Here is a 22,031-nt window from a genome sequence, read left to right on the forward strand (position 1 = left end):
GCTATTATTTAAGGCCCATGTAAGATATTGTTTTGTTAGGGGGACATATATCGTATTTGGGTCTTTACCTGTCAATTCAACTGTCCGTAATCATCCCTTGCATATAAACTGTACTATCTGTTCACAGATTGTGACTACGGTCTTCTAATATTGATGAGGTAAAAATAACTATTCCAGAATGTTTAGAGGGTCGGGGTTATTCCTGGGGAGCCACTGCACTAACAGCCCCTTAAGGTGATGTGGCCCCTGAAGGATATATAAAGATATGGGGTGTTTTAGACTCACTGTTGTAGTTGTAATCAAATCAGAAATAATAGTTAGGGCTTTTTCGGCCTCTGGGTTGAGTTGTCTTGGTGGTGAAAGATTAGAATCCCCTTTCAACAATGCAAACAGTGGAGCCAGTGTTTCATTGTCAATGCCCAATAGTGTGCACACCCAGTTGATAGATCCAACTAATTTCTGTACATAATTTAATGTCTTGATGTTAATGTTGAGCTGGATTGATTGTGGTTGAATTGTTTGTTCTAAAATTTTCCAGCCCAAGTATTTCCAGGGTGCTTGCCTCTGTATTTTTTCTGGGGCTATTACTAGCCCCTGTTTTTCCAAACAGATTTTTGCAAACTGAATCATTGGCTCTAATTGTTGCGGTTTCGGTCCAGCTAGGACAATATCATCCATATAATAATAACAAATTAATTGTGGGAAGCGCTGTCTTACTTCTGACAAGGCTGAGGCCACATACAGCTGGCAAATGGTGGGACTATTTTTCATGCCTTGTGGAAGGACTGTCTAGTGTGATATCATTCAACTGGGGCTTGCTGATTGAAAGATGGTATTGAGAATGCAAATCGAGGGGCGTCTGCTTCTTGCAGAGAGATGGTAAAAAAAACAATCTTTTAGATCTATAATAACGATATCCCAATTCTGGGGTAGCACTGTGGGAGATGGCATACCTGGCTGAACTGCTCCCATGTTTTGTATAACCACATTGATTGCTTGCAAATCATGTAGCAAGCGCCATTTGCCTGATTATTTTTTTTTCTTTATTACATACACAGGAGTATTCCATGGACTTGTCGTAGGAACAACATGATTTAATTCTAACTGTTCCTCTACAAATTCTCTTAATGCTTTGGCCTTTTCATGAGGTAGGGGCCACTGATCCACCCACACCAGTCTTTCTGTTAGCCTGAGTCTTAGAGGCCAAAGGCAATCAGTGATCCCCCTAAAAAGGTCGGGCATCTGCACTCAGAGTTACTCCCCACATACTCAACACATCTTGCCCCCATAAATTAAAAGGACAATTGGCAATATAGGGATGAGTAGTTGCAACCTGCCCCTCTGGATCAATTAGCTGTATCACTTCAGCAGTCTGCTGCGATGATGACATGCCTCTGATACCAGTCAGATCTATTTGTGAATGGACAGTGTTCCAAGTGCTTGGCCAAAAGTGGGCCCCAGTAACCGTGACTTCCGCACCTGTATCAATTAACCCTTTAAGTTTGATTTGTGTTGGTTTACCCTTATTTACATGTAAGTTAAACTCTATCATAGGTCTGTGTTTCTCCAATCTTTGTGCCCAATAAATAGCCGGTTTACCCATAGACCCGAATCCACCCAACCCGCGTATCTCGTCAGGGTCCATATTAATAGTGTAGCCACAAAAAAGGATTAGTTGACAAATGCGTTCCCCTCACGGAACATGTACCGGAGGAGTTGGGGTCCAGACCATGGCCTGAATTTGGCCACAATAATCTGAATTAATAACACCTGGTAATACAAAGAACCCTTGGAGCATCACACTTGATCGTCCTAACAATATGGCACTACACCCATCTCCCAAAGGTCCTGTTAATGCAAGAGGTACTTTGTGTACAGATGTGTCGGTTAACGAGATGTCGGCGGCTGTGGGGACATCCGCTCTGGCACTGCCCGTGGTGAAGGTTTGTAAATGGGCCAAGTTTGTCCCTGGCAAATACAATTGTTTGGAACCATTTGTGTCGGGGTGGAGTTCCATCTTGCGCTCTGCTTCCTGTTTCCCGATAACTGTTCTCCTTTGTTATTATATTTAGAATGATATTGATTGTCATAATGTCGACCTTTTTTACATCATGGACATAGTCCAGGTTTGTTCCCTTCAGCTCCCATTTGCTGTGGGCAATTTCTTTTAAAGTGACAGGGCTTACCACAGTGAAAACACTGCTTTTGATTAGCTTGCAGGGCTGCTTCCAATGCCCTGGCAAAACTTTCATTTCGGTGATCAGTGGAGCCTACACAATTACAGGCTTCCAGCATGTCCACAATAGTGGGATTTTTTAAAGTTTGCAAGATTTTTTGCAATCTGGATTTGCATTTTCTATTGCAAATTTAAGCAATAGCACCTCCTTAGCCAATTCGTTTTCTACCTGCTTACCTACTGTATGTTGGAGGCGATCAACAAACTGCATATATGGCTCATCCATGCCTTGCCAGATACTTGTAAACGCTTTCAACATCTTTAGCATAGCCTGGAGAGCTAAGTCGGCAGACTGCCGTAGAATTTCTGGAGCCAAACAGGCTTTCAATTGTGAGGTTGTTATCGGTGCTTTCCCCATAAGCTGTGGAAGGCCTGCTCCTGCCAAAGTATCTCCCAGTTGACTTCCCAAATTTTCAAGGGCGGCAGCATCACAAGCCTCTCGCTGATGCACCTTGAAGAGTAGCTTTTGCATGGGTGTAAAAATAAAATCATCCAGAGCCAATGTATCGAAAGGAGTCATGAGTTCGCCTTTCATAGCTGTTTGTAATAAGCTTCGTGTAAAAGGTGATGCTATGCCATATTGCATTATCATTTTTCTAAGCTCCTTTACCTGTTTCCAGCTCATTGGCTCCCATGTTTTAGGTGCCTGATTATGAACAACTACAGGGAATGTTAAATTCAACAGCTCTCCTTCAGCTGCGGCTTGGCGTTGAAGAGGGTCCCATCAAGCAGCTGCATTATAGTCCCCCGTCTCCTCTATCATTAACTTTTGCAATTCAGGAAGGACAGAGGCATCTGTCAGTGCAGATTCTACAGTCTCCATAGGAGGGTCAGGGCTAGAGTCTTTAGTGGAAGCTGGCGCACCCACAGCGACTGGAGCTGCTGTAGCTCTATTAGGGTCATTGATATGACAATGCATCCACTTCAATGCCTCACATATTAAACGCCAAGCTTTCATTAACAGCACCACTCTGCTATCCACTCAAGAAGCAGCATCCCATAGTTTTTCTTTTGCTTGTTCCCAAATGTGTAATTGGAAGGCTGTAGCAGAATCTGAGGTCAGACCTTGTCCCTTTAACCAGGATAAAAGGGATCAAGCTGCTTTTTCATTATCTTTCACCCCTTGTTTAGCTAAGAGCTTTAACAATAAGGTGACAATTGTCTTTTCCTCAGTTGAAAGCCGAGGCCCCATCATCCTGACTGCTCACCTCAAAGGCATTATGTCCCCGGGCGGCAGGTCTCTGGTACCTCTGCTTGCTCGCTCGGTCAGCTCTACACTGGTGCTCTATCATCCGCATTCATGCCCCACGTTGGGTGCCATTTATGGAGATTAATTGCACAGACTGGTATCTTGAGAACCAAAGATCCCTTTATTCAAGATTACATGGATTATGTATGTTAAGATTATGTCCAAGCACTCAAAGCTACAATGCAATTGGTTAATTGCTGCTGCCCATGTGCACAGCACAAGCTTTCAATTGGTTAGCTGGCCTTTTGTCACCTTCTTCTCCTCCTCATTTTCTTTTCCAAGTTCCTCTTCCTACATCCTGCTTTTGTTCCACCTTGGTCAAGGTCAGTTCACCAAAGAGTCAAGGTTGTTCAGCATGCTCTGATCAAGCTCAAAACCCTCTTCACCATGCAATAAAGGTCTTGAGGACAAGGCCCAAAAATGCTGGTTCATATTCAAGGATCACATGCTCCAAGCTCAGGAGTGTTGCATCTGAACTAGAAGCAAATGTGACAGGAAGGCCATGAGACTTCCATGGATGGATAGGGAGCTGCTGAGGAAACTTAGAGGGGTAAAAAGAAGCTTAAAAAATGTGGAAGCAGGGACAGGCAGCTTGAGAAGAATACTGGGATGTTGTCTGGGAAGATGGGGACCAGGTCAGGAAAGCTAAGGCCCAGTTAGAATTAAACTTGGCTACGGATGTGAAAAGTAAGAAGGGATTCTGTAGTTATATTGCAAATAAAGACAGACTAGGGACAACGTGGGCCGTCTCTGGAAGCTATCAGGAGAATTGGCTACCCTGGATTTGGAGAAGGCTGAGGTTCTCAACGACTTCTTTGCCTCAGTCTTCACTGGCAGATGCTCTGACCACATCACCCAAGTCTTGGAAGGCAGACACAGGGACTGTGAGAATGAAGACCTTAGGCCCACTGTAGGGGAGGATCTGGTTCGAGACCATCTTAAGAACCTGAACGTACCCAAGTCCATGGGACCAGATGAAATCCATCCTTGGGTCCTGAGGGAGATGGTGAATGAAGTTGCTAATCCACTGTCCATCATATTTGAAAAATCATGGCAGTCAGGTGAAGTTCCCGATGACTAGAAAAAGGGAAATATAACCCCCATTTTCAAGAAGGGGAAAATGGATGACCCAGGTAAACACAGACCAGTCCATCTCACCTCTGTGCCTGGCAAAATCTTGGAGCAAATTCTGCTGGAAAGCATGAAGCATAGAATTTGCCAAGCATGAAGACATGAACCTCATGTGTCTGGAAACATACATGAAAAACAGCGAGGTGGTTGGTGACAGGCAACATGGCTTCACTAAGGGGAAATCCTGCCTGACCAATTTGGTGGCCTTCTATGATGGGACTACGGAACTGATGGACAGGGGTAGAGCAGTTGATGTCATCTACCTGGACTTGTGTAAAGCATTTGACACTGCCCCAGACAACATCCTTCTCTCTAAATTGGAGAGACATCAATTTGATAGATGGACCACTTGGTGGATAAAGAATTGGCTGGATGCCTGCACACAAAGAATTGTGGTCAACAGCTCAGTGTCCTGTTGGGAGACCAGTAACAAGTGGTGTCCCTCAGGGATCAGTGTTGGGACTGGTCTTGTTCAACATCTTTGTCGCTGACATGGACAGTGGGATTGAGTGCGCCCTCAGCAAGTTTGCTGATGACACCAAGCTGTGTGGTTCAGTTGATATGCTGGAGAGAAGGAATGCCATCCAGAGGGACCTTGACATGCTGTGAGGTGGGCTGATGCCAACCTCATGAAGTTTAACCTGGAGCAATCCCAGGCACAGCTACAGCTAGGGTTGAGAAGAGATTCAGAGCAGCCCTGCAGAGGACTTGGGCGTGTTGGTCAATGAGAAAATGAACATGAGCCGGCTTCAGTGTGCACTCACAGCCCAGAAAGCCAACCGTAACCTGGGCTGCATCAAAAGAAGTGTGATCAGCAGGTTGAAGGAGGTGATCCTGCCCCTCTACTCTGCTCTCGTGAGACCTCACTTGGGGTATTGTGTACAGTTCTGGTATCCTCAACGTAAAAAGGACACAGAGCTGTTGGAACAAGTCCAGAGGAGGGCCAGGAGAATGATATGTAGGGCTGGGTCACCTCCTGTATGAAGGCAGGCTGAGAAAGTTGGGGCTGTTCAGCCTGGAGAAGAGAAGGCTGCGTGGAGACCTGATAGCAGCCTTCCAGTATCTGGAGGGGGCCTATAGGGGATGCTGGGGAGGGACTCTTCATTAGGGACTGTAGTGACAGGACAAGGGGTAGCGGGTTAAAACTTAAACAGGGGAAGTTTAGATTGGGTGTAAGAAATAAATTCTTTCCTGTTAGGGTGGTGAGGCACTGGAATGGGTTGCCCAGGGAAGTTGTGAATGCTCCATCCCTGGCAGTGTTTAAGGCCAGGTTGGATGGAGCCTTGGGTGACATGGTCTAGTGTGAGGTGTCCCTGCCCGTGGCAAGGGATTTGGAACTGGATGATCTTAAGGTCCTTTCCAGCCCTAACTATTCCATGATTCTGTGACTATCACATTTATATATTTATGAGGACTAATATGTGAATTTTCTAATAAATAGAAGACCTTCTTTGTGTTTTAGTCTAATTTTTGCCAACATCACGAAGTTGGGTAGAAAAGAAGGAACAACACTTTCTAGGTTTTATGCCAGTGTAAAATTACTTCATATTTCTGCTGATATTATGCCTGAGAGATTTTATCCCTTCTATGTGGCAGTCTTGTGGCTTAAACACAGTCAGCCAGTCTCTCTCTCTCTCCTTCTCTCTCACACACACACTCACTCCCCCCCTTCTTGCCCTCTCCCTGCTCCCGGAGGGATGGGGAAGAGAATCAAAAGAATGCAACTTGCACGGGTTGAGATAAGAACAGTTTAGTTACTAAGGTATAACACAAATCACTACTGCTACCATCAATAATAATAATGATAAAGGAAATAACAAGGGGAAAGAATACAACACCTCACTGCCCGCTGACCGATAACTCTCCCCACCCTGCCTGCCCACCAACCGTTACCTAGTCCAACCCCTCAGTCCCCTAGCCCTTCCAGGTCACTCTTAGTTACATCCTGGGCATGACGTGCTGTGGTATGGAATACCTCTTTGGTTAGTTTGGGTCAGGTGTCCTGTCTCTGCTTCCTCCCGTCTTCCCCTCCTCCCTGGCAAGAGCATGAGGCTCAGAAAGTCCTTGGTCAGGGCAAACATTTGAGCAATAACTAAAAACATCAGTGCTGTCAGCGCTGTTCCCAGGCTGAAAGTGAAAAACACAGCACCGCACCAGCTACTAAGAAGGAGGAAAAATGACTGCTGTTGCTGAACCCAGAACAGACAGAAAGCCACCATGAGAAGATTCAGCATATACGTATGAAGGTGTCTTTGTGCATTAGTGGGACACACACATACAAAGACAGTGTTTTCTGGCAGAGGAATATTGTGCCATACCCACTGTAGCCATCTGACCCTCTTTCATCTCATTTTCATCTGAAGTTGCTTGGGGTGGCAGAGGTAAACAGTCTCCCAGAATCAGCAGGTGTGAGGTGAAATTGTGTTAGAAAGAAATAAAGATGTTAAAAGAAAAATGTAATGTGAACTCATATTATGGCATTAACTATAGCAGTGAGTGTGGAAGCAAATAGGTGACATAGGGACCATGAGAATGATAGCTGCTACCACCAAAGCGTGTCTATCTTACAGACCATGGCTAGATGAACATGATCAAAGTGGGCTAGATAGAGTGGAGAGTTAACAGATGATGGCATGAAGTTTAGGCATTTGAATTTTGGGTGGGAAAATTATGAGATGAAATGAGATGAAGACATTGAGCATAGCTGGGTGTCTGACCCTTTCTGGGCTGCCTAGAGATTTTGAAAGCTGACTTATCATTAAGAAAGAGGCCAGGTCACCTCTGCAGCTTAAAAAAATGCGGTTCTAACTGTGATGCATAAAACGGAGCTCTGACTTCCCACAGTTCCCTCCTTTCCATTTTATCCTGCACTTCATCCTTGATATCTCATTTCACCTCCCCCCCCCACCACTTTTCCACAATAGCAGCTAGAACTCCTCTACTACAGAGAGGAAAACTACAAATTTTGCAAGGCTTCCAGATCTCTCACACATCAGGGCTTCCATAGACTGGAATACAATCAGCTTCTTGGCTGAGGGACACAGGGCCCTCACCCTCATCAGAATGGAAGTGGACGTCCTGAGACAAGCCCAGGCTTCTTCTGAAAAGGCCCATACACTCAGCAAGAAAAACTTGGTTTTTACCTTAGGCTAGCCTCAGTCATGTGTCAGAGGACAGAATTCTGCTGCAGTATTCGCAGTCCCATGTTTCAGTCTTTGATGACCTTGCATTTAATTTTGACTGCTCTCAGTATGTTGTTTAACACTTCGGCAAGGAGACAAAGAACACTCTGCAAATCCATCTTGTCCTGACATACACAACACACAGAAGGTCAGATGCACAGCTCATGTCAGTCAGTAACAGACAGTAGCAAAGTTACTTCAGCTTAAGATTTGGTCTGTAGCATTTGGGCTAATATCTTTTACTCTATTCATATCCTGGAAATAACTACTGCTCACTGAACAGTTTTAAAACGTCTATAAACCTGAGGAGTGGAGCAACTGCAGTGATGGCTTCAATAAAAATATGTTCAGTGCCAGATTATGAATCCAGTCATGCTGGTATAAAGCCAGAGTAATTCTGTTTATGTCATTGGAGTTACATTGGCATTATATTATCAAGACAGAGATGAAACCTTAGTTCGCAAGTGGCTCCATGTTGCTTTAAAGTTTTTATGGATTCCCTTTTGTCTCACGCATTCTCTTTATAGCGTTTGTTTGGTTTGGCTTAAGAAAATAATTCAGGATTTATCCACAGCCTGCCCTTATGTTTTTTTTTTTTTTTGGGGGGGGGGGGGGGGGGTGTCCTGAAGTCATTTGTAGAGGGTTTTGTTTTGTTCTGAAAACAAAAAATAGCAAACAAGTTGTCATTCTTTTTTTTTTTCCCCCTATTTTATAAGCTAGCAGCCAAGAGCTCCCATTCTTTGAATTTTTGAAGTTTTTTTCAAAATTTGTCTTTTTTAAGCTGAACAGTATTGCAAAGTGTACATCATTATGTCTGTTTTCATCTCAGCAAGAACCTAGCAGCTGTGCAAGATCCTGTTTGCAGAGAGGTTAAATTCAGGAGGCCTGCAAGGCTGGGGCCTTGCAACTCCTGTAGCTGTCAGAAGTAATCCGGCCAGAGACATTGCAGCTTTGTACTCAGCATAATTAAAGCAACCACTTGGAATTCTTTGTATGTAAAGAACAAAACAATAGGCATTGAGACTACTATTGAAAGCAGCTGCAGGAGAGAAAGTCCTGCAGCTAGGGGTTAGTTAGCAAATCCTGCTCAGGACATTTTAGTACTGCCATTCAATTTCTCATGATCCTTTCTGTGAGGCTGAAAGCTATTTTGCACTGTCTTTCACCTTTTTTGTCCTGTTCTTCCTTCAATTGTTAAGTCTGTGAAACCAAATTTTAGAAATACTGGAGGACCCACTGTGCCCCCAATATTCAGTGCTATTGTGATCCCACAGCTATCTGTGGAAATATAACAGGTTGTATACACTGCCCTTGTAAATTTGAGTAGCTGAGCATTATAAAACCAGCTAGGGGAGGCTATGGCTGGAATTAATTGTGAAAGCTCTTGCCAGCTTCAATGAGGTGGGATGTATGTATTTCATTGGTCCACAGTTGTTTATGATGAAATACTTTCTCCTTAGCTAGGGCACTGTTACACCAACCAGATTTTCATGTTGCTTGCTCTGAGGTGGGGAGAGTAAAGAGAAGGGGGGAGTGTGTCAGGCAGCTCAAAAGAGCTACAAATTTAGTGTCAGCAGGGAAATGTGGATTCCCCTAAAGACCTTCATGGGGCAGGCCATATGTGCCATCTAACTTCAGTGCCTTTTGGCTTTAACTGGACAGTGGACAGTGGAAGGAGTGGGCTCCTTCCATGTTAATACTCCATTGCTTGATATGCCTCTCCAGTGGCCACCCCCATTCTGCTTAAATCCAGTATTAGACTGAGTGGAAAGGATGGGGAGCCAGAGGGAAACATGAGGTGTCTCCATCTCCTTGGGATCCTTACTGCAGAGCCTCCTTCTGAGGAGACTTTATAGTTATATAAAATGTCAGTTCCTAACTTGAAGAGTTCCTAACAGAAGAGCAGTTACAGCTCTTCTCAGAGCACTTCATCTGTGCTTTGGAGTGTCTCCTAATGACAAGGTAATAGGATATCCTGGGTGAAAACACCACGCCCTTTGAAATCTTGGCTGTGTCTATACTGCTAATTAAAAGGTGAGGGACTGATCCCTGGCCTCAAGTGCAACACTGGCTGTTTTATACCCCCTCTGTTATGGGCCACTCTTTAGATCAGGTAAGACTTAGTGAAAACAAGTCAGAGTACTGAAACCCAGAGCCAGGACATGAGATAACAGCTGTACAGTATGGTGTACCTGAAAGTTGTCTTTCATACTAAAGAGAAGAGGTCAGGTGAGTAAGTCCTGACCAATAGGCCAAGTGGCATGATCTGGCTTGTGTCCATACTGCTTGTATCTAAGATTCTTTTGGAGTACATTGGCCACATCCACACTACATAGCACATGGCTTTATCTGTTTCCTGATTCCTGGGTGATGCTTTTGTAACCACACACTCTGATGATACTACAGTGTGTGTTTTCAGTTCAGAGGGGGATCTTATTCATGTGCATACATAGAGGATGGGAGAGTGTAAAGAAGACAGAGCCAGACATTTCTCAAAAAAATCTGCTCAAGAACAAGAAAAATCTTTTAACTGTAAGGGCAATTAAAGACAGGAGGAGATTGTCCATAGAGGTTGTGGAATCTTCATCTTTGGAGATATTCAAAACCTGCCTAGCCACAGTCCTGGGCAAACCAGCTCTGGTTGACTCTACTCTGAGCAATGGGTTGGACTAGACAAACTCCAGAAGTGCCTTCCAGGCTCAACAGTGCTGTGGTTGTGTGGCTGTAAGAAAGAGTGCCCACGACCACCTCAGGAGAGTGATTTTTGAGCATCCATAGAATCATAAATCATAGACTTACTTGGGTTGGAAAGGACCTTAATTAGATGATCTAGTTCCAATCCCCCTGCCATGGGTGACTGAAGTACAAAATTTAGAGAGGTTTCCAGTTGAAGAGTGACTCATCTAATGTTTATGTTCAAAATGTTAAGCAGGCCAAGGAAGGAGGCAGGGGTTGGTGTACTGGTGTACTGGAACTTATATGGGATTTATCTGCCTGTATCTCATTTCAGATGTGTCAGCTCCTCACGCTAGACCAGATTATACCACTGCACTTTCTGCTTAGTTGTATTTGGGCTATTGTTAGAGGACTAACAAATTTGAGCAAAGTTAGCAGAGCTATAGCCAGAAAGGCTAGGACCTGCTTGCTAGCCCTGCTTGCGGTGGCAGGTTCTTGTACATCCCATGACTGGACTGCTGCACAGCTCTTCCCACACTGTCTCTACTCTCACACCCTTATATTCTTCAGGATTTCTATAGCATCAAAATTTTATCACTCTTTTTTTTCTTTTTTTTTTTTTTTTGAGGAGGTCCCTAACCTATTGGACAGCTTTTTTTTTTCTTCCCCTTACACAGTTTACCCATCTCTCCTTGAACTTTGTGGATGTTGTTGTATTTGTGTGTGCAATTTTCCTTTTTCTCACTCTCTCACTTGCTGCCAGGTAGCCCTTCTGCCACTTCATTTTTTTGGCTGCTTTTTCTGAACTGGATTCTCAGCATGCATTGGGGAAGCACACACAGTAGCCCAGAAGAAATAGGGATAGGGATAGATGCTACTGGCAGTTCAAAAGGGCTCCTCCAAGCTGGGCAGCTCTGTCATTTTAAATGGATGTGATGTTTTAATGACTGCCTGAATTAATTTGAAATCAGATTATTGACTTCTCTTTCAGGACCTGATGATGCTTCCATACCTGCTTTGATGTTTCATTTTCTCTGCTTTTTCTCAGGTTCTGCAGTTAAAAGAAAGTAGTCATAGAGGTAGGGAAAGGAGAAGTTTGTTAAAATGGTCTTTAAAAAGCTAAGAAATTAACTATTACAATGCCAAAACTGCAGCTGTCAGTAACAAAATTAAGTGAACCATTTCATTTGGTTAAAATTGTGCAACTTAATCCAGTTTATTATTTAGATGCTTTGTTTACAATGCTGAAGTTTTAAGGAAAACAAATTTATTTTAGTTCCATCTTTTCTGCTCTTTTGTCTTCAGGAGGGAATATGAGGCAAGGAGCTCCCATTCTCTCTCTCTGGCAAATGTTCCATGGGCTAAGCAGGGAAGGAGTTACAGAGTGGGAGTTTGCCCCTCAGCTGAATTGGCAGGACTCAACATAATCATTGAAGCATGAACAAGACTGGTTTTCTCTCCACTTACATAAATCTATAATACTTAAATCCATAGTCCTTCACTGCTGAATTACTGCCAGTGGTTTCAAAATACAAACTCTTTATTAAATAAACAGGGATCAGATGGCATGCATTAGGGTGCAGATGCCCAGTGCTACTGTAGATTGCGTCTATCTGAAAAACACAGATTTGTAATGGGATGCTAGATGCATGCAAGAAAGGATTACCAGGAACAGATGGCAGTGCTTGTTTATAGGAGTAGAGCAGGGATGTAACAATATTAACAAGTGAAGGGTCTGATTTTGTACATGGTGAAAGTGAAACCCATCACATGGAGATTCAGGAGAGAAAGTCACTGATACAAGCAACTGCCAATTTTTTCCTGCCTCATTCATTGTCAGCTACGTTTGTGAAGATGCTTGAGTTATTTGCATGTGAACTAGCATTTTAACCCATGTTTTGCCACTGCCTTGGGCCCAAGCTGGGATGGAGAAGAAGGAAAAAGAGTACAATGTCATGTCAGTAGGGAATCTCACAAGTCCATCTGCATTGCCCACACTACCATACTCTTGTGTGCCAGGGTCTACATGAAGGCAAATGTGTTTCATAGAAATTTCTAAGAGCTAGACAAGCTCCCAGTTTCATTCTTCCACACCCACATCTCCTTTACTCCAAAGCAACAGTTGAAAGTATTGAGATATGATACTTCAGTGATGCCTTTGAAAAAAAATTCCCCATGGGAAGATGTACCCATGTAGGATTCCCTATTAAATAAAAATAAGTACTCTTATAAGCCTATTTATACCATTTTATAAAACCTGTCTTTAATCAGGAACCTTATTCTAACTGTAGGGTCTGTGAGGAAGAAAAAGAGCAGAGTAAGAGCTTTCCATGTCTATTAGCCCAAACTGGAAAGTGTGGGGACTAAGGTAGTACAAATATATGTAATTCCAAACCTATGGTTAGGCACTTTGAACAGACTATCAGACTTTTCAGACTTAAAACCTGTAAGCAATTTATTCTGACTTGCTTATATCAAGATAGTATACCTGATGCTCTGCTACAGGTAAATGTCCAGTGACTGATTAATTCCAGTGCAAATATTACAGCTGCATGTTCTGGTGGCTTCATCTCTTTTTTTTCTTTTTGCATGCTACAAGTCATAAATCCTGGTTCTGGTTTGCACTCAGGAAATTATCTGAGTTTTTGCAAAAAAGAATTGTCAAATCCATACTTTTCTCTGAAAATGACATAGATAATTGATCTTTTTTAAGGAATTATCATTACAACTATCAGCTCACTGAACTGTGGTCAGTGTGTGTTTTCTTGACTATCTAGTTATTTGCCTTTTTCATAGTTTGCTTTTTGAGTTTGTTTTTTTCTTGTTAAACAGAAAGGTATATATTGAGAATAATTTGATGATGCTTGCATCAGTCCCTGAACTGTAAAATGGTGTCTTACTGTTTTGCTCAGCTGACTGTCTGCATCTACATCTATAAAATGATTCAGTCTTCAGTGGCCAGAGGCTCATCTTATTATTTTCTTCACCTTAAATAACTCTTTCAAATAGAACATGGAAAATGAAAATGCGGTTCATTGGTTATTGACTTTCATTTTTTTAGAAACTGTTATCTCTCTGAATATAATTCAGTTCTTCAAGGTTGAAATTCTGAGTGTAAATATTAGCTCGATTAATGGAAATGGTATGCATAAAACCTTAAGCACAGTGCTGGAAATCTTTCTTCTTTGTTCCCAGGTACACTGTCTTAGAACCTTAGGCTTGTAGGGGTGGATTTGGCTATAATGCAACTTACAGAAATATATTTTTTTCAGGGTCTCTGGAGCAGGGAGTGGGAAGTACTAAGTTACAAGAGCTTCAATTTAATACTTTTGATTTTATGCTTTCCTTTTGTATAATCATGTCAATGTTATAATGGCATAAAGTAGCACTAAAACATTCCATCCAGCATAATCCAATTACTATTTCACTCTCTCAGGCATATCTTACTCTTCAGATAGCTAAAAATCACTAAGTGTGATTTTTATGGTTTTGCATGTACACATGGTACCGTCTCTAAGCTATGTTGTAATACTTGCCTTTGTTTTCCCATGTAGCTGTTACTGAGAATCTGTCTCAGTGCTGTGACATGGAAGGAGGTAATAATTTCAAAAAGTTATTATGAAGGTTTAAAAGGTTATTGTTTTATGAAAAGGTTGCACTTGTTACAACCAAGCTTGCCAGTATCTCAAAACAGAGTTTGCAGGGTCCATCTTCTTCTCTGGGGGAATTTTCTTCTGCCCTGGCTTAGGGTGATACCCCCTGAGCAGCATCAGCATTCTCAGGGATGTGCAAATGTGTCTCCAAATGAAGTTTTATTACTTAAGCCCCTCTTCCAGTGACAGTTCAATGTTGGGAAGTGTGAGCTGTGATGGTGATCCAAGTTTGGCTTATTACTCGTAGCTGTTGCCCGTATATGTAAAAATTCTCCTCAGATGTCAGATGAATTGGGCAAGACATGAATTTTGTGTCCCAACTGCAGCTGAGAAGAGTTAAGCTGCAACTGGCACAGCAGCAGAGCTTCTAGAGGTGACATCTCCAATCTACCAGTAGTTTTTCAAGCACTGTGAAGCTCATTTTTTTGTTCACATTATGGCTAGAAGAAGGCTGCTTTTGTTCTTTTTCAAGCTCTAAATTTCCTTCGTTTCTCCATTGCTGTGAGACAAACATTGGTCCTCAATGTACAGTGTTTACTTGGAGACTTGTGAGGGGTTCCTAGGAAAAGATGTGTTGTAGTGCTACATCTACAAAAGGCTGGGGTCAGCAGACTGTATCGTTGTTGTCTGAGCTAGTGACATGAAGACATCTTCTGTCCATCTATGAAGGCGATAAGAACAGGTAGAGGGGAATGTTATGACAGGTTATGGCTGAGTAGGTCAGGGTAGTGCTACCATCGTAGAAGCAAAACAGAAGCCAAGAAAATAGCACTGATACTTAAGGCAAAGTGGGTTAATATTTATTTTAACACTCAAGTGTCCAGTGTCTGAGATTCCCTAAACAGGTTTTGCCTCCATTACAGAAGTACTGGTGAAATTATTTTTTATATTGGGACCAAAATTCAAATCTTGAAGGTCACGAAGAGTGTCAGTGTGTAGCTCACGTCTCCAAGGCTCAGCACCTTCTTTATCCTGAAGGGCCACAAAGCTATCCTGTTGTATCTGACCCCGCTGGTGGATGTCACTCCAGTCTCCAGGACTATGGATAGTATCCACATTCCAGCTTCCTATTTAGGATACCCAGGAAGCACCACCGTCTGCCCTCTGGAGTTAGCTTTACCTTCATTTTCCCTTCAAACTACACTGGGCTTTTCAGGCATGCTTCTCTCCTTTCTCACACCAGCAGCATTAGGAACAGTATTAGTTATTGCAATTTAAAGGGTTCATTTCCTGGGTTAGGTGAATATGTCCCCATATTAAATTTTCCAAAAGTTGTTTCTTTTACTTAGTGAGCACTGTCTCAGTCTCACTCGCTCTTCCCCTCTAGTTTTTCCTTCCTGCTTATCTTCTGCATATAGCCACCTCTCTGGCAGCACCTGCAACATGGGGGGGGATTCAGAAAGGCACATACTGAGCTTACACTGCGGCTGCCGTGGGCTTTAGGAAGGTGGAAAAGATGCAGCTCTGCTGCCTGTCAGCGCTGTAAAAGGGTGAGGATAAGACCAATAGGATGTGCTCCAGGAACTGGGAGACTGTGGGAGGTTTCACTGTGCTGTGGTAATATTAATACAGCATTATGAGGAATCCCTAAATGGCTGATTAACTTTCAAATTGTGATGCTGTGCTTGTGCATGATGGTATCTGGGAAAAATGCAGCAAGGCCAACTAATTAAAATACTAGCCTGGAGTTTCTCTACATGTCACTGCTTTTTTATCCCCTCTTCTTTTCCTCAGTTTTTTTCCTCCTTTTTTTCATTTTCTTCCTTGCTCATCATTTTCCCTCTTTATTACTTATAAAATTCCCTTTTATCATTTTCTTCCCATCTAGTTTCTTTCGTTTCTCCTTTTCTCACAGCCCCTCTGTGCCCCATATTGCATTGCCCCTTCTGTAAATCAGTGCTTCCCCAGATCCTGACACCTTATGGAAACCATCATTCAAGGGCTTTAAGGCAAATTTTACACCTTTTCCTGTCTTGTTCTTCTCTTACCTGCTTTGCAGGGACTATTAGTCTGACTGGCAGAGTGCTCCTGTTTTGGCTGCTGCTGCTGGTGCAGATGAAGTCCCTGAAGGTCCCTGAAGGGACCCTACCAAGGTGCAGCTGAATATTTGCAGTGGTTTACACAGGTTAGGCACTTCACTTCTGTGAAAGCTAGGCACTTCACAGAAGAGCTGTTTCAATGCAGTGACAACATAATGTTTGTGTGTAAGGTGGGAATGATGGTGGTGCAGGGGTGCAGAAAGGGAGAAGAATTAAGCAGGCTTTCAAAATGTATAATCACAAAAAATGCTCATTTAACTGAGGGGAGGAAAGCACCGCTGTCGCTTTCGTAGATATTAGAAACAGTTGTTCCTGGAGTTTTTTGTTTGAATTTCCAGCTATGATAGGCCAGCTGTTATATCATTTGCTGGCACTAATTACTGCAAGAGTTAAACTAATCTTGCTTCTGAAAAAGCCCATCTCAGCTTGGCAGCTCCACTTTTGTCTCTCCATCCAACAGCAGGGAAAGCTCAGTGGTGCCGGGATGTGAATCTGGGCCAGCCCCATTCCTCCTGTGCTTCTGCCAGCTCTTCCATGGTATGGCCCATGTGTGAAGGGCTCTGGAGGGGCTGGAGGGGCCTTGGCAAGCTGCTTTTTGCTCACCAGGCTAAGCTTGGTGAGAGCCGCTGCACAGCCCCGGGCAACCTGGTCCTCCGGCTGCCTCCACAGCTGCAAGGGCTCAGAGGCAGAGGGAAAGAATAGGCCTTTTTTTTAAGTCAGAAATTACTCATTACACCTGGGAGCTCTCTGATGACGTGCCCTTCTAGAAGACTCTCCCTGTCAAAAGCAAACTTATTACCAATTCAGTTTATTCTCTCCTATTAGGTTGAACCACAGAGCAGCTAAGTTAATTTGCCAACATTGGGCATTACCCAAAGAATGAAATTATTTAGAAAGAGAAAGATATTCTCTTCCAAAACAATTTATTTTAAAATTCAAAGGCAAATTTAAGGCACTCTTAAAACATTAGAAGCCACCATGTCACAGCCAGAGGATGAGCTCCTCCCCCGGATGCAGGAGCCAGAGCTCCCTCCACCAGCTGCCTGTGGGGAGCAACGCTGTGACATGTCAGGGCTCCCCAAAGCGTTGGGCACAGCCTGCACTGGGCTTGCATCCCACGTGAACAGTCAGAGGCTTCACAGTGTTCAGGAAGTTAATAATCACTTACAGACTCAGAAGTTTTTAAAGGCTTTTAAACTCAAATTTAATTTCACTTTCAACCAAGGTCTGTCAAGTTTAGCTTAAGATTAGGTGGCAGGCAGTCAGGCTAAACTGCTGCTCTTCATTTTGCTTTTCTGCCAGCCCTGGATGAATAGATTTACTTTTTTGCTAATTTGCATACAGGTAGGGGTGCTCAAAAAAGAAATATATGCATTCCCCAAAGCCTTTGTTATGCAAGTAAGCACCACCAACGTAAAATGCCATTGTGTGCCTTTTTTTGTTTTTTGGCTTGCTTCAGCAATGTGGATCATAACCAGCTTCCTGGGACTGTCTGAACTTAGTAAACTTAAGTTGCCTGTCCCTTCAAAAATCTATCTGCTCTCTTCCTCTGGTGCACTGTATTTTATATGGTTTTCAGTTTGTTGTACTAAAAGCATTCAATGGAGTGTTGACAAGCATTTTGTGATTTATGGTTTGGTAAGGGTAGGAGGTGGGCATCCATTACATTCTCTAGGCAGAAATGTCCATAGCATGACTAATGGTGGTTGTTAGGGACTAATCTGACTGGTCCTCTGACCACAGCCTCCCCCACAAAGGGTTACTTTCTTATAAGAACTTATAGAAAAATATATTTTAATAGTGTCTTGCAGAGTTACACTTTCAAATTTCAGGGAGTCAAAGCCATTGCCCCCACTCTTGGAGGTACCATTTTAAAATTAAAAGTGTTTTTTAATTCTGGGTGGAGCCCCTGTTACATCTTTTTTTTTGCTCCTGTTCCAGAGGAGAGACTGTTTTGCACATATGTCTTGATGGAGTTTTTTTTGCCTTGGTTTGAAAGGGTGTCTTTACCAGGTGGTTTCTCTTGTCAGGTGCTTTTATATGCACCCACTTTCTTTTCCTGGCAATTAAGTGTCTCAAGCTGGTAGCAACTTCTATGCTGTCCCTCTGCCTGTGTAAGTGAGCTTTCCTGAGTGTAAGCCTAGAGTTGAACAGAAACAGCTCTATTCTCTTCAGCCCTGTGAACTTTCATCAGTTTATCAGTTATTATTTCCTGTTGTCAAATGAAGCAATAGAAAAGCTTTGAAATGATGTTGCAGCTTTTCCAAAGAACAATTTCCCTCTCCTCCCCTAGCCTCCTTCTGCCTTTTTCCTGTATATTTGGTAGTACATCAGCTTCCTCTTGAAATGATCCCCAGTAGAGCACTTCAGCTATTTCAACCAGGGTTTTTCTGAAGGTATTTTTTACAAACTAGCTTCTGCAGCAGAGTTTAGTTATAATGAAGAACAATAAAAAAAATCCTTATGCCTTGGAGAGCTAGTCTTGTACGCACTAATGCATGTGGTGAACTCTATGCCTGAAGTATCCCCACTGGACTCAGTCAGTTGTACTGTTTGCACACACAGAGTTAAGCACCTGTGTAAGTGCTGCCAAGGTAATGGCTTTAAATCTCAGTAGAAGCTAAAAAGGTGTGCACTGCAGTGCAGAAGAGACTAAACCAGCTCACATTCATTGTCCTTTTATTTCATTATTATTATCTATGTTTCTAAAGCAGCTGTTATTTAGCAACATATATAAGGAAGAGAAAAGCAATAATTTTCCAAAGAATTTCTTCACCTCACTCCAATACTTGTCATCACTTTGATCTAGGCAGGATATTCAGGAAACTTGTGGTCTGGGCAATTTTCCAGTGATGCTGAGAATATCTGATATAACAGAAGGCACCAAAGGCTACAGGATTTAATCCTAGCACAGTTTTTCAGATTAATAAATGACAACCAAAATCCCTTCAGAGTTAGTTTCTTGCTGTTACTGTAATATTGAATACAGGCTTAGTCTGCTCCATTTTTTTTCTTTGATGTAATTGCCTAGAAAATCACAGAACAATAGTCTATGAGTTGACAGGATTTTAAATGTTTAGGGGTTTGAAAAGAAGAACCAGATAAGGCCTGTTTCAGGAGTTGGATTAATGGCCAGCCTGCAGTGCAAAGATCTTTGGTGAGGTGCTGTCATCAATACACTATCTCAGAGGAGAAGTTATTCTGCATGGAGCTGTTTGCAACATGTGAGTGGAGCCAGAGCAGCCTGTCTTGGTGGCCCAAATCTTCAATAAATCAATGGAAATCCTGGCATGGCCAGCATATGTTCAGTGAACTTCACAATTTTTACAGCCTTTCTGTACAAAGCTTCATGGTGAACTGAACAATGACTTAGGATGCAATAGGCTATTCACAATATTACAGGGTTTTCCTGGGGGCATTGTTAATACCAGTGCACCATGCCAACCCAGAACAGCTAAAAAAAGGGATGCTTGGAAGGCTGGGAGGACATTTGTTCACAGGAACACACAGTGTCAATGAATTGTGCAATGGGAAGTCTGTAAGCATGGATCTTTCTGGGTGCTGAATAAAGTGGAGGAGAAACAATTCCTCTCAGAACTTTTGTTTCAAAGTCTGAGCAACTTTTGGTTGTCATCATAATTTTCAGTTGCTGCTTTTTAAGATGTGTCTGGAAACAAAGAACTTAAAAAATATGGTTTTCAAGGGTAGAATGAAAAAGGGTGGAAGACTTTATGAAGCACAAGTTAACAGCTTCCAATGTATAACAATATGAGCAAGTTAATAAACACTGAGTGGTAGGTCATAAAATTCCTTTCAGTTATATAAGAAAACAATACATTGTATAAAATCATAGAATAGATAACCTTCCTTTAAAAGCCTCAACAATTTCTTTTTAATGGCAACAGAGTATTTGGAAATACTATTTCCTAAATAAACAGTGTCATACCCCTTAACTTAAGGAAATGTACTTTAGTAAGAAGAGTTTCAGTACTTGTTTTTATCCCTCCCCTTTCTCCAGGACAGTTACATTAACTTCAGTGAATTAGCTCAGCCTTGGTTGTGATGGAGGAGGAAAGCCAGCTTGGAAGGGACCAAATTCCCATATGCGTAATACATCTACTATGATACTTAAATGTTGGTTAAAGAGAAAAATCACTGAAAGATGAGCTAATCATGCTAACTTTTTGGGTGTCATTCAAAATTTACCATATACTTTTCCCAGGTTATCACAGTCTAAATGCTGGGAACTATATTCCAACTAGATCTTGGCAGATTTTGCAGTGCTTTTAATGTGAACAAATAGAACACATACAAAGAAGCAGCACACTGAATTTGTACCAATATCATAGACTTTGCACTTTGTTAACACTGTTAATTTAAGCTCACGCTTGGCTCCCGGGTTTTAGCCAGCAGAGGCTGCTTGGCATGCTGTGTGGTGTCTGTGGCCAGAGATGAGTTTCATGTTAAACGCAGTTGCCAAGAGTGGTGCCACAGCGCTGGAGAGGAGTGGGGCTCTCCTCTGCCCCTACATCCCTGGGAAGCAGCCTCTGGTGTCAGATTAGAGGAAATTTATTTAGTAGCTGTTGTTTGGCTTATGCTGGAGCCTTTCCTTCTCAATGTAAAAACTAGAAAAAGCCCTGGAGTTCTTTTCCTGTCAAAGTTCCAGACATTCCAGAAATGCTCTTTGTGCATTGTCTCCTTGGAAATAATATTGTCTCCTAATATTAGCCAAGTGCCAGCACAGTTTCACAGTACCTCTTCTCAGCTGGTGCTGCATCAGAGGGACTGAGAGCTCCAGCTTTCCTCTGGATGCCTTTCCTTCATTCCTGGGTCATGGCATCAGCAGTTAGAAGCAGACATCTGTCTGCAGCTCAGCAATGATTCATCTCCCATTCAAATGGCATAACAGGTTGATGGGGCCTAGAGGCTCCTCACTGAACATAGGGACCCACACAGGGTTTCAGAATAGGTGCTACAGAATAGGCTGTAACCTAAATATAGAGACTTAAATATTTGACAGGCTTCAAAATAGCTACAATAAAAAAAAAATAAAATTAGAGATAAAATCTGGACTCTGACTCAAGCTTAATGTTGGATGTAAGAATAGCCGTAAACTGGAGTCAACTAAGGTCTGCACAAGGTATGGGGTATTATGCTAGCCTGATGCACTTACCTCCCTGATCTTAATCTGAACTACGATTTTTATGATGCAAGTCAGAAGGCAAGATTTTAATATTAATAATCTACTTTAAAATACACTTAGTGTTAAGATCCAGATAATTCTGCAAACAGACTGTCAAAAAAAATAGGTAAGATCCTTTTTACTGCTGTCATTAAAATTGTTCTTTTCTAAGATGCCTGCTTTTATTTCAACACAAAAATTATTTCAATTTGGGAAGATGTAAATTTCCTTGTCACAGGCTCCATTATGAAAAGAAAACTGCACGGAGATACCAGAAAAAGAAACTCCACTGTTGTCATGGTGACAGCAATTAGCAGCAGTTAAAACAGCAAACAATGGATTTAATGGGTTGGTCTAATAGTGACTTAATTACTTAGCAGTCTAGTTTGTCTATCAGCATTTCAATACACAAGAATAATTCAGTGCTGTGCTCCCACTGCATGATGCTTTCACTTAGCATTTTGAGTCTATTACAAGCAGAATTGCAGTAACATCATTACTATAAATATTTTTGATTCCGATGTGGCGGGAAGGCCAAGGTAAATGCTCTCTAGCAATCCCACTTGAACACCTCCTGTCACACAGCAGAGAGCCTGCTAGACAGAAAGGAGCATTCTGTGCTCATTTTACTGTGATGGTAAAAAAAAAAGAATTCCGCTGCAATTGTATCTCCTTTAATGTAG

Source organism: Pezoporus flaviventris, unplaced genomic scaffold, assembly GCF_033815535.1.
Source record: "Pezoporus flaviventris isolate CSIRO_AGI_PZ_B2104156 unplaced genomic scaffold, CSIRO_AGI_Pfla_v1 ptg000025l, whole genome shotgun sequence".
Taxonomy (NCBI): domain Eukaryota; kingdom Metazoa; phylum Chordata; class Aves; order Psittaciformes; family Psittacidae; genus Pezoporus; species Pezoporus flaviventris.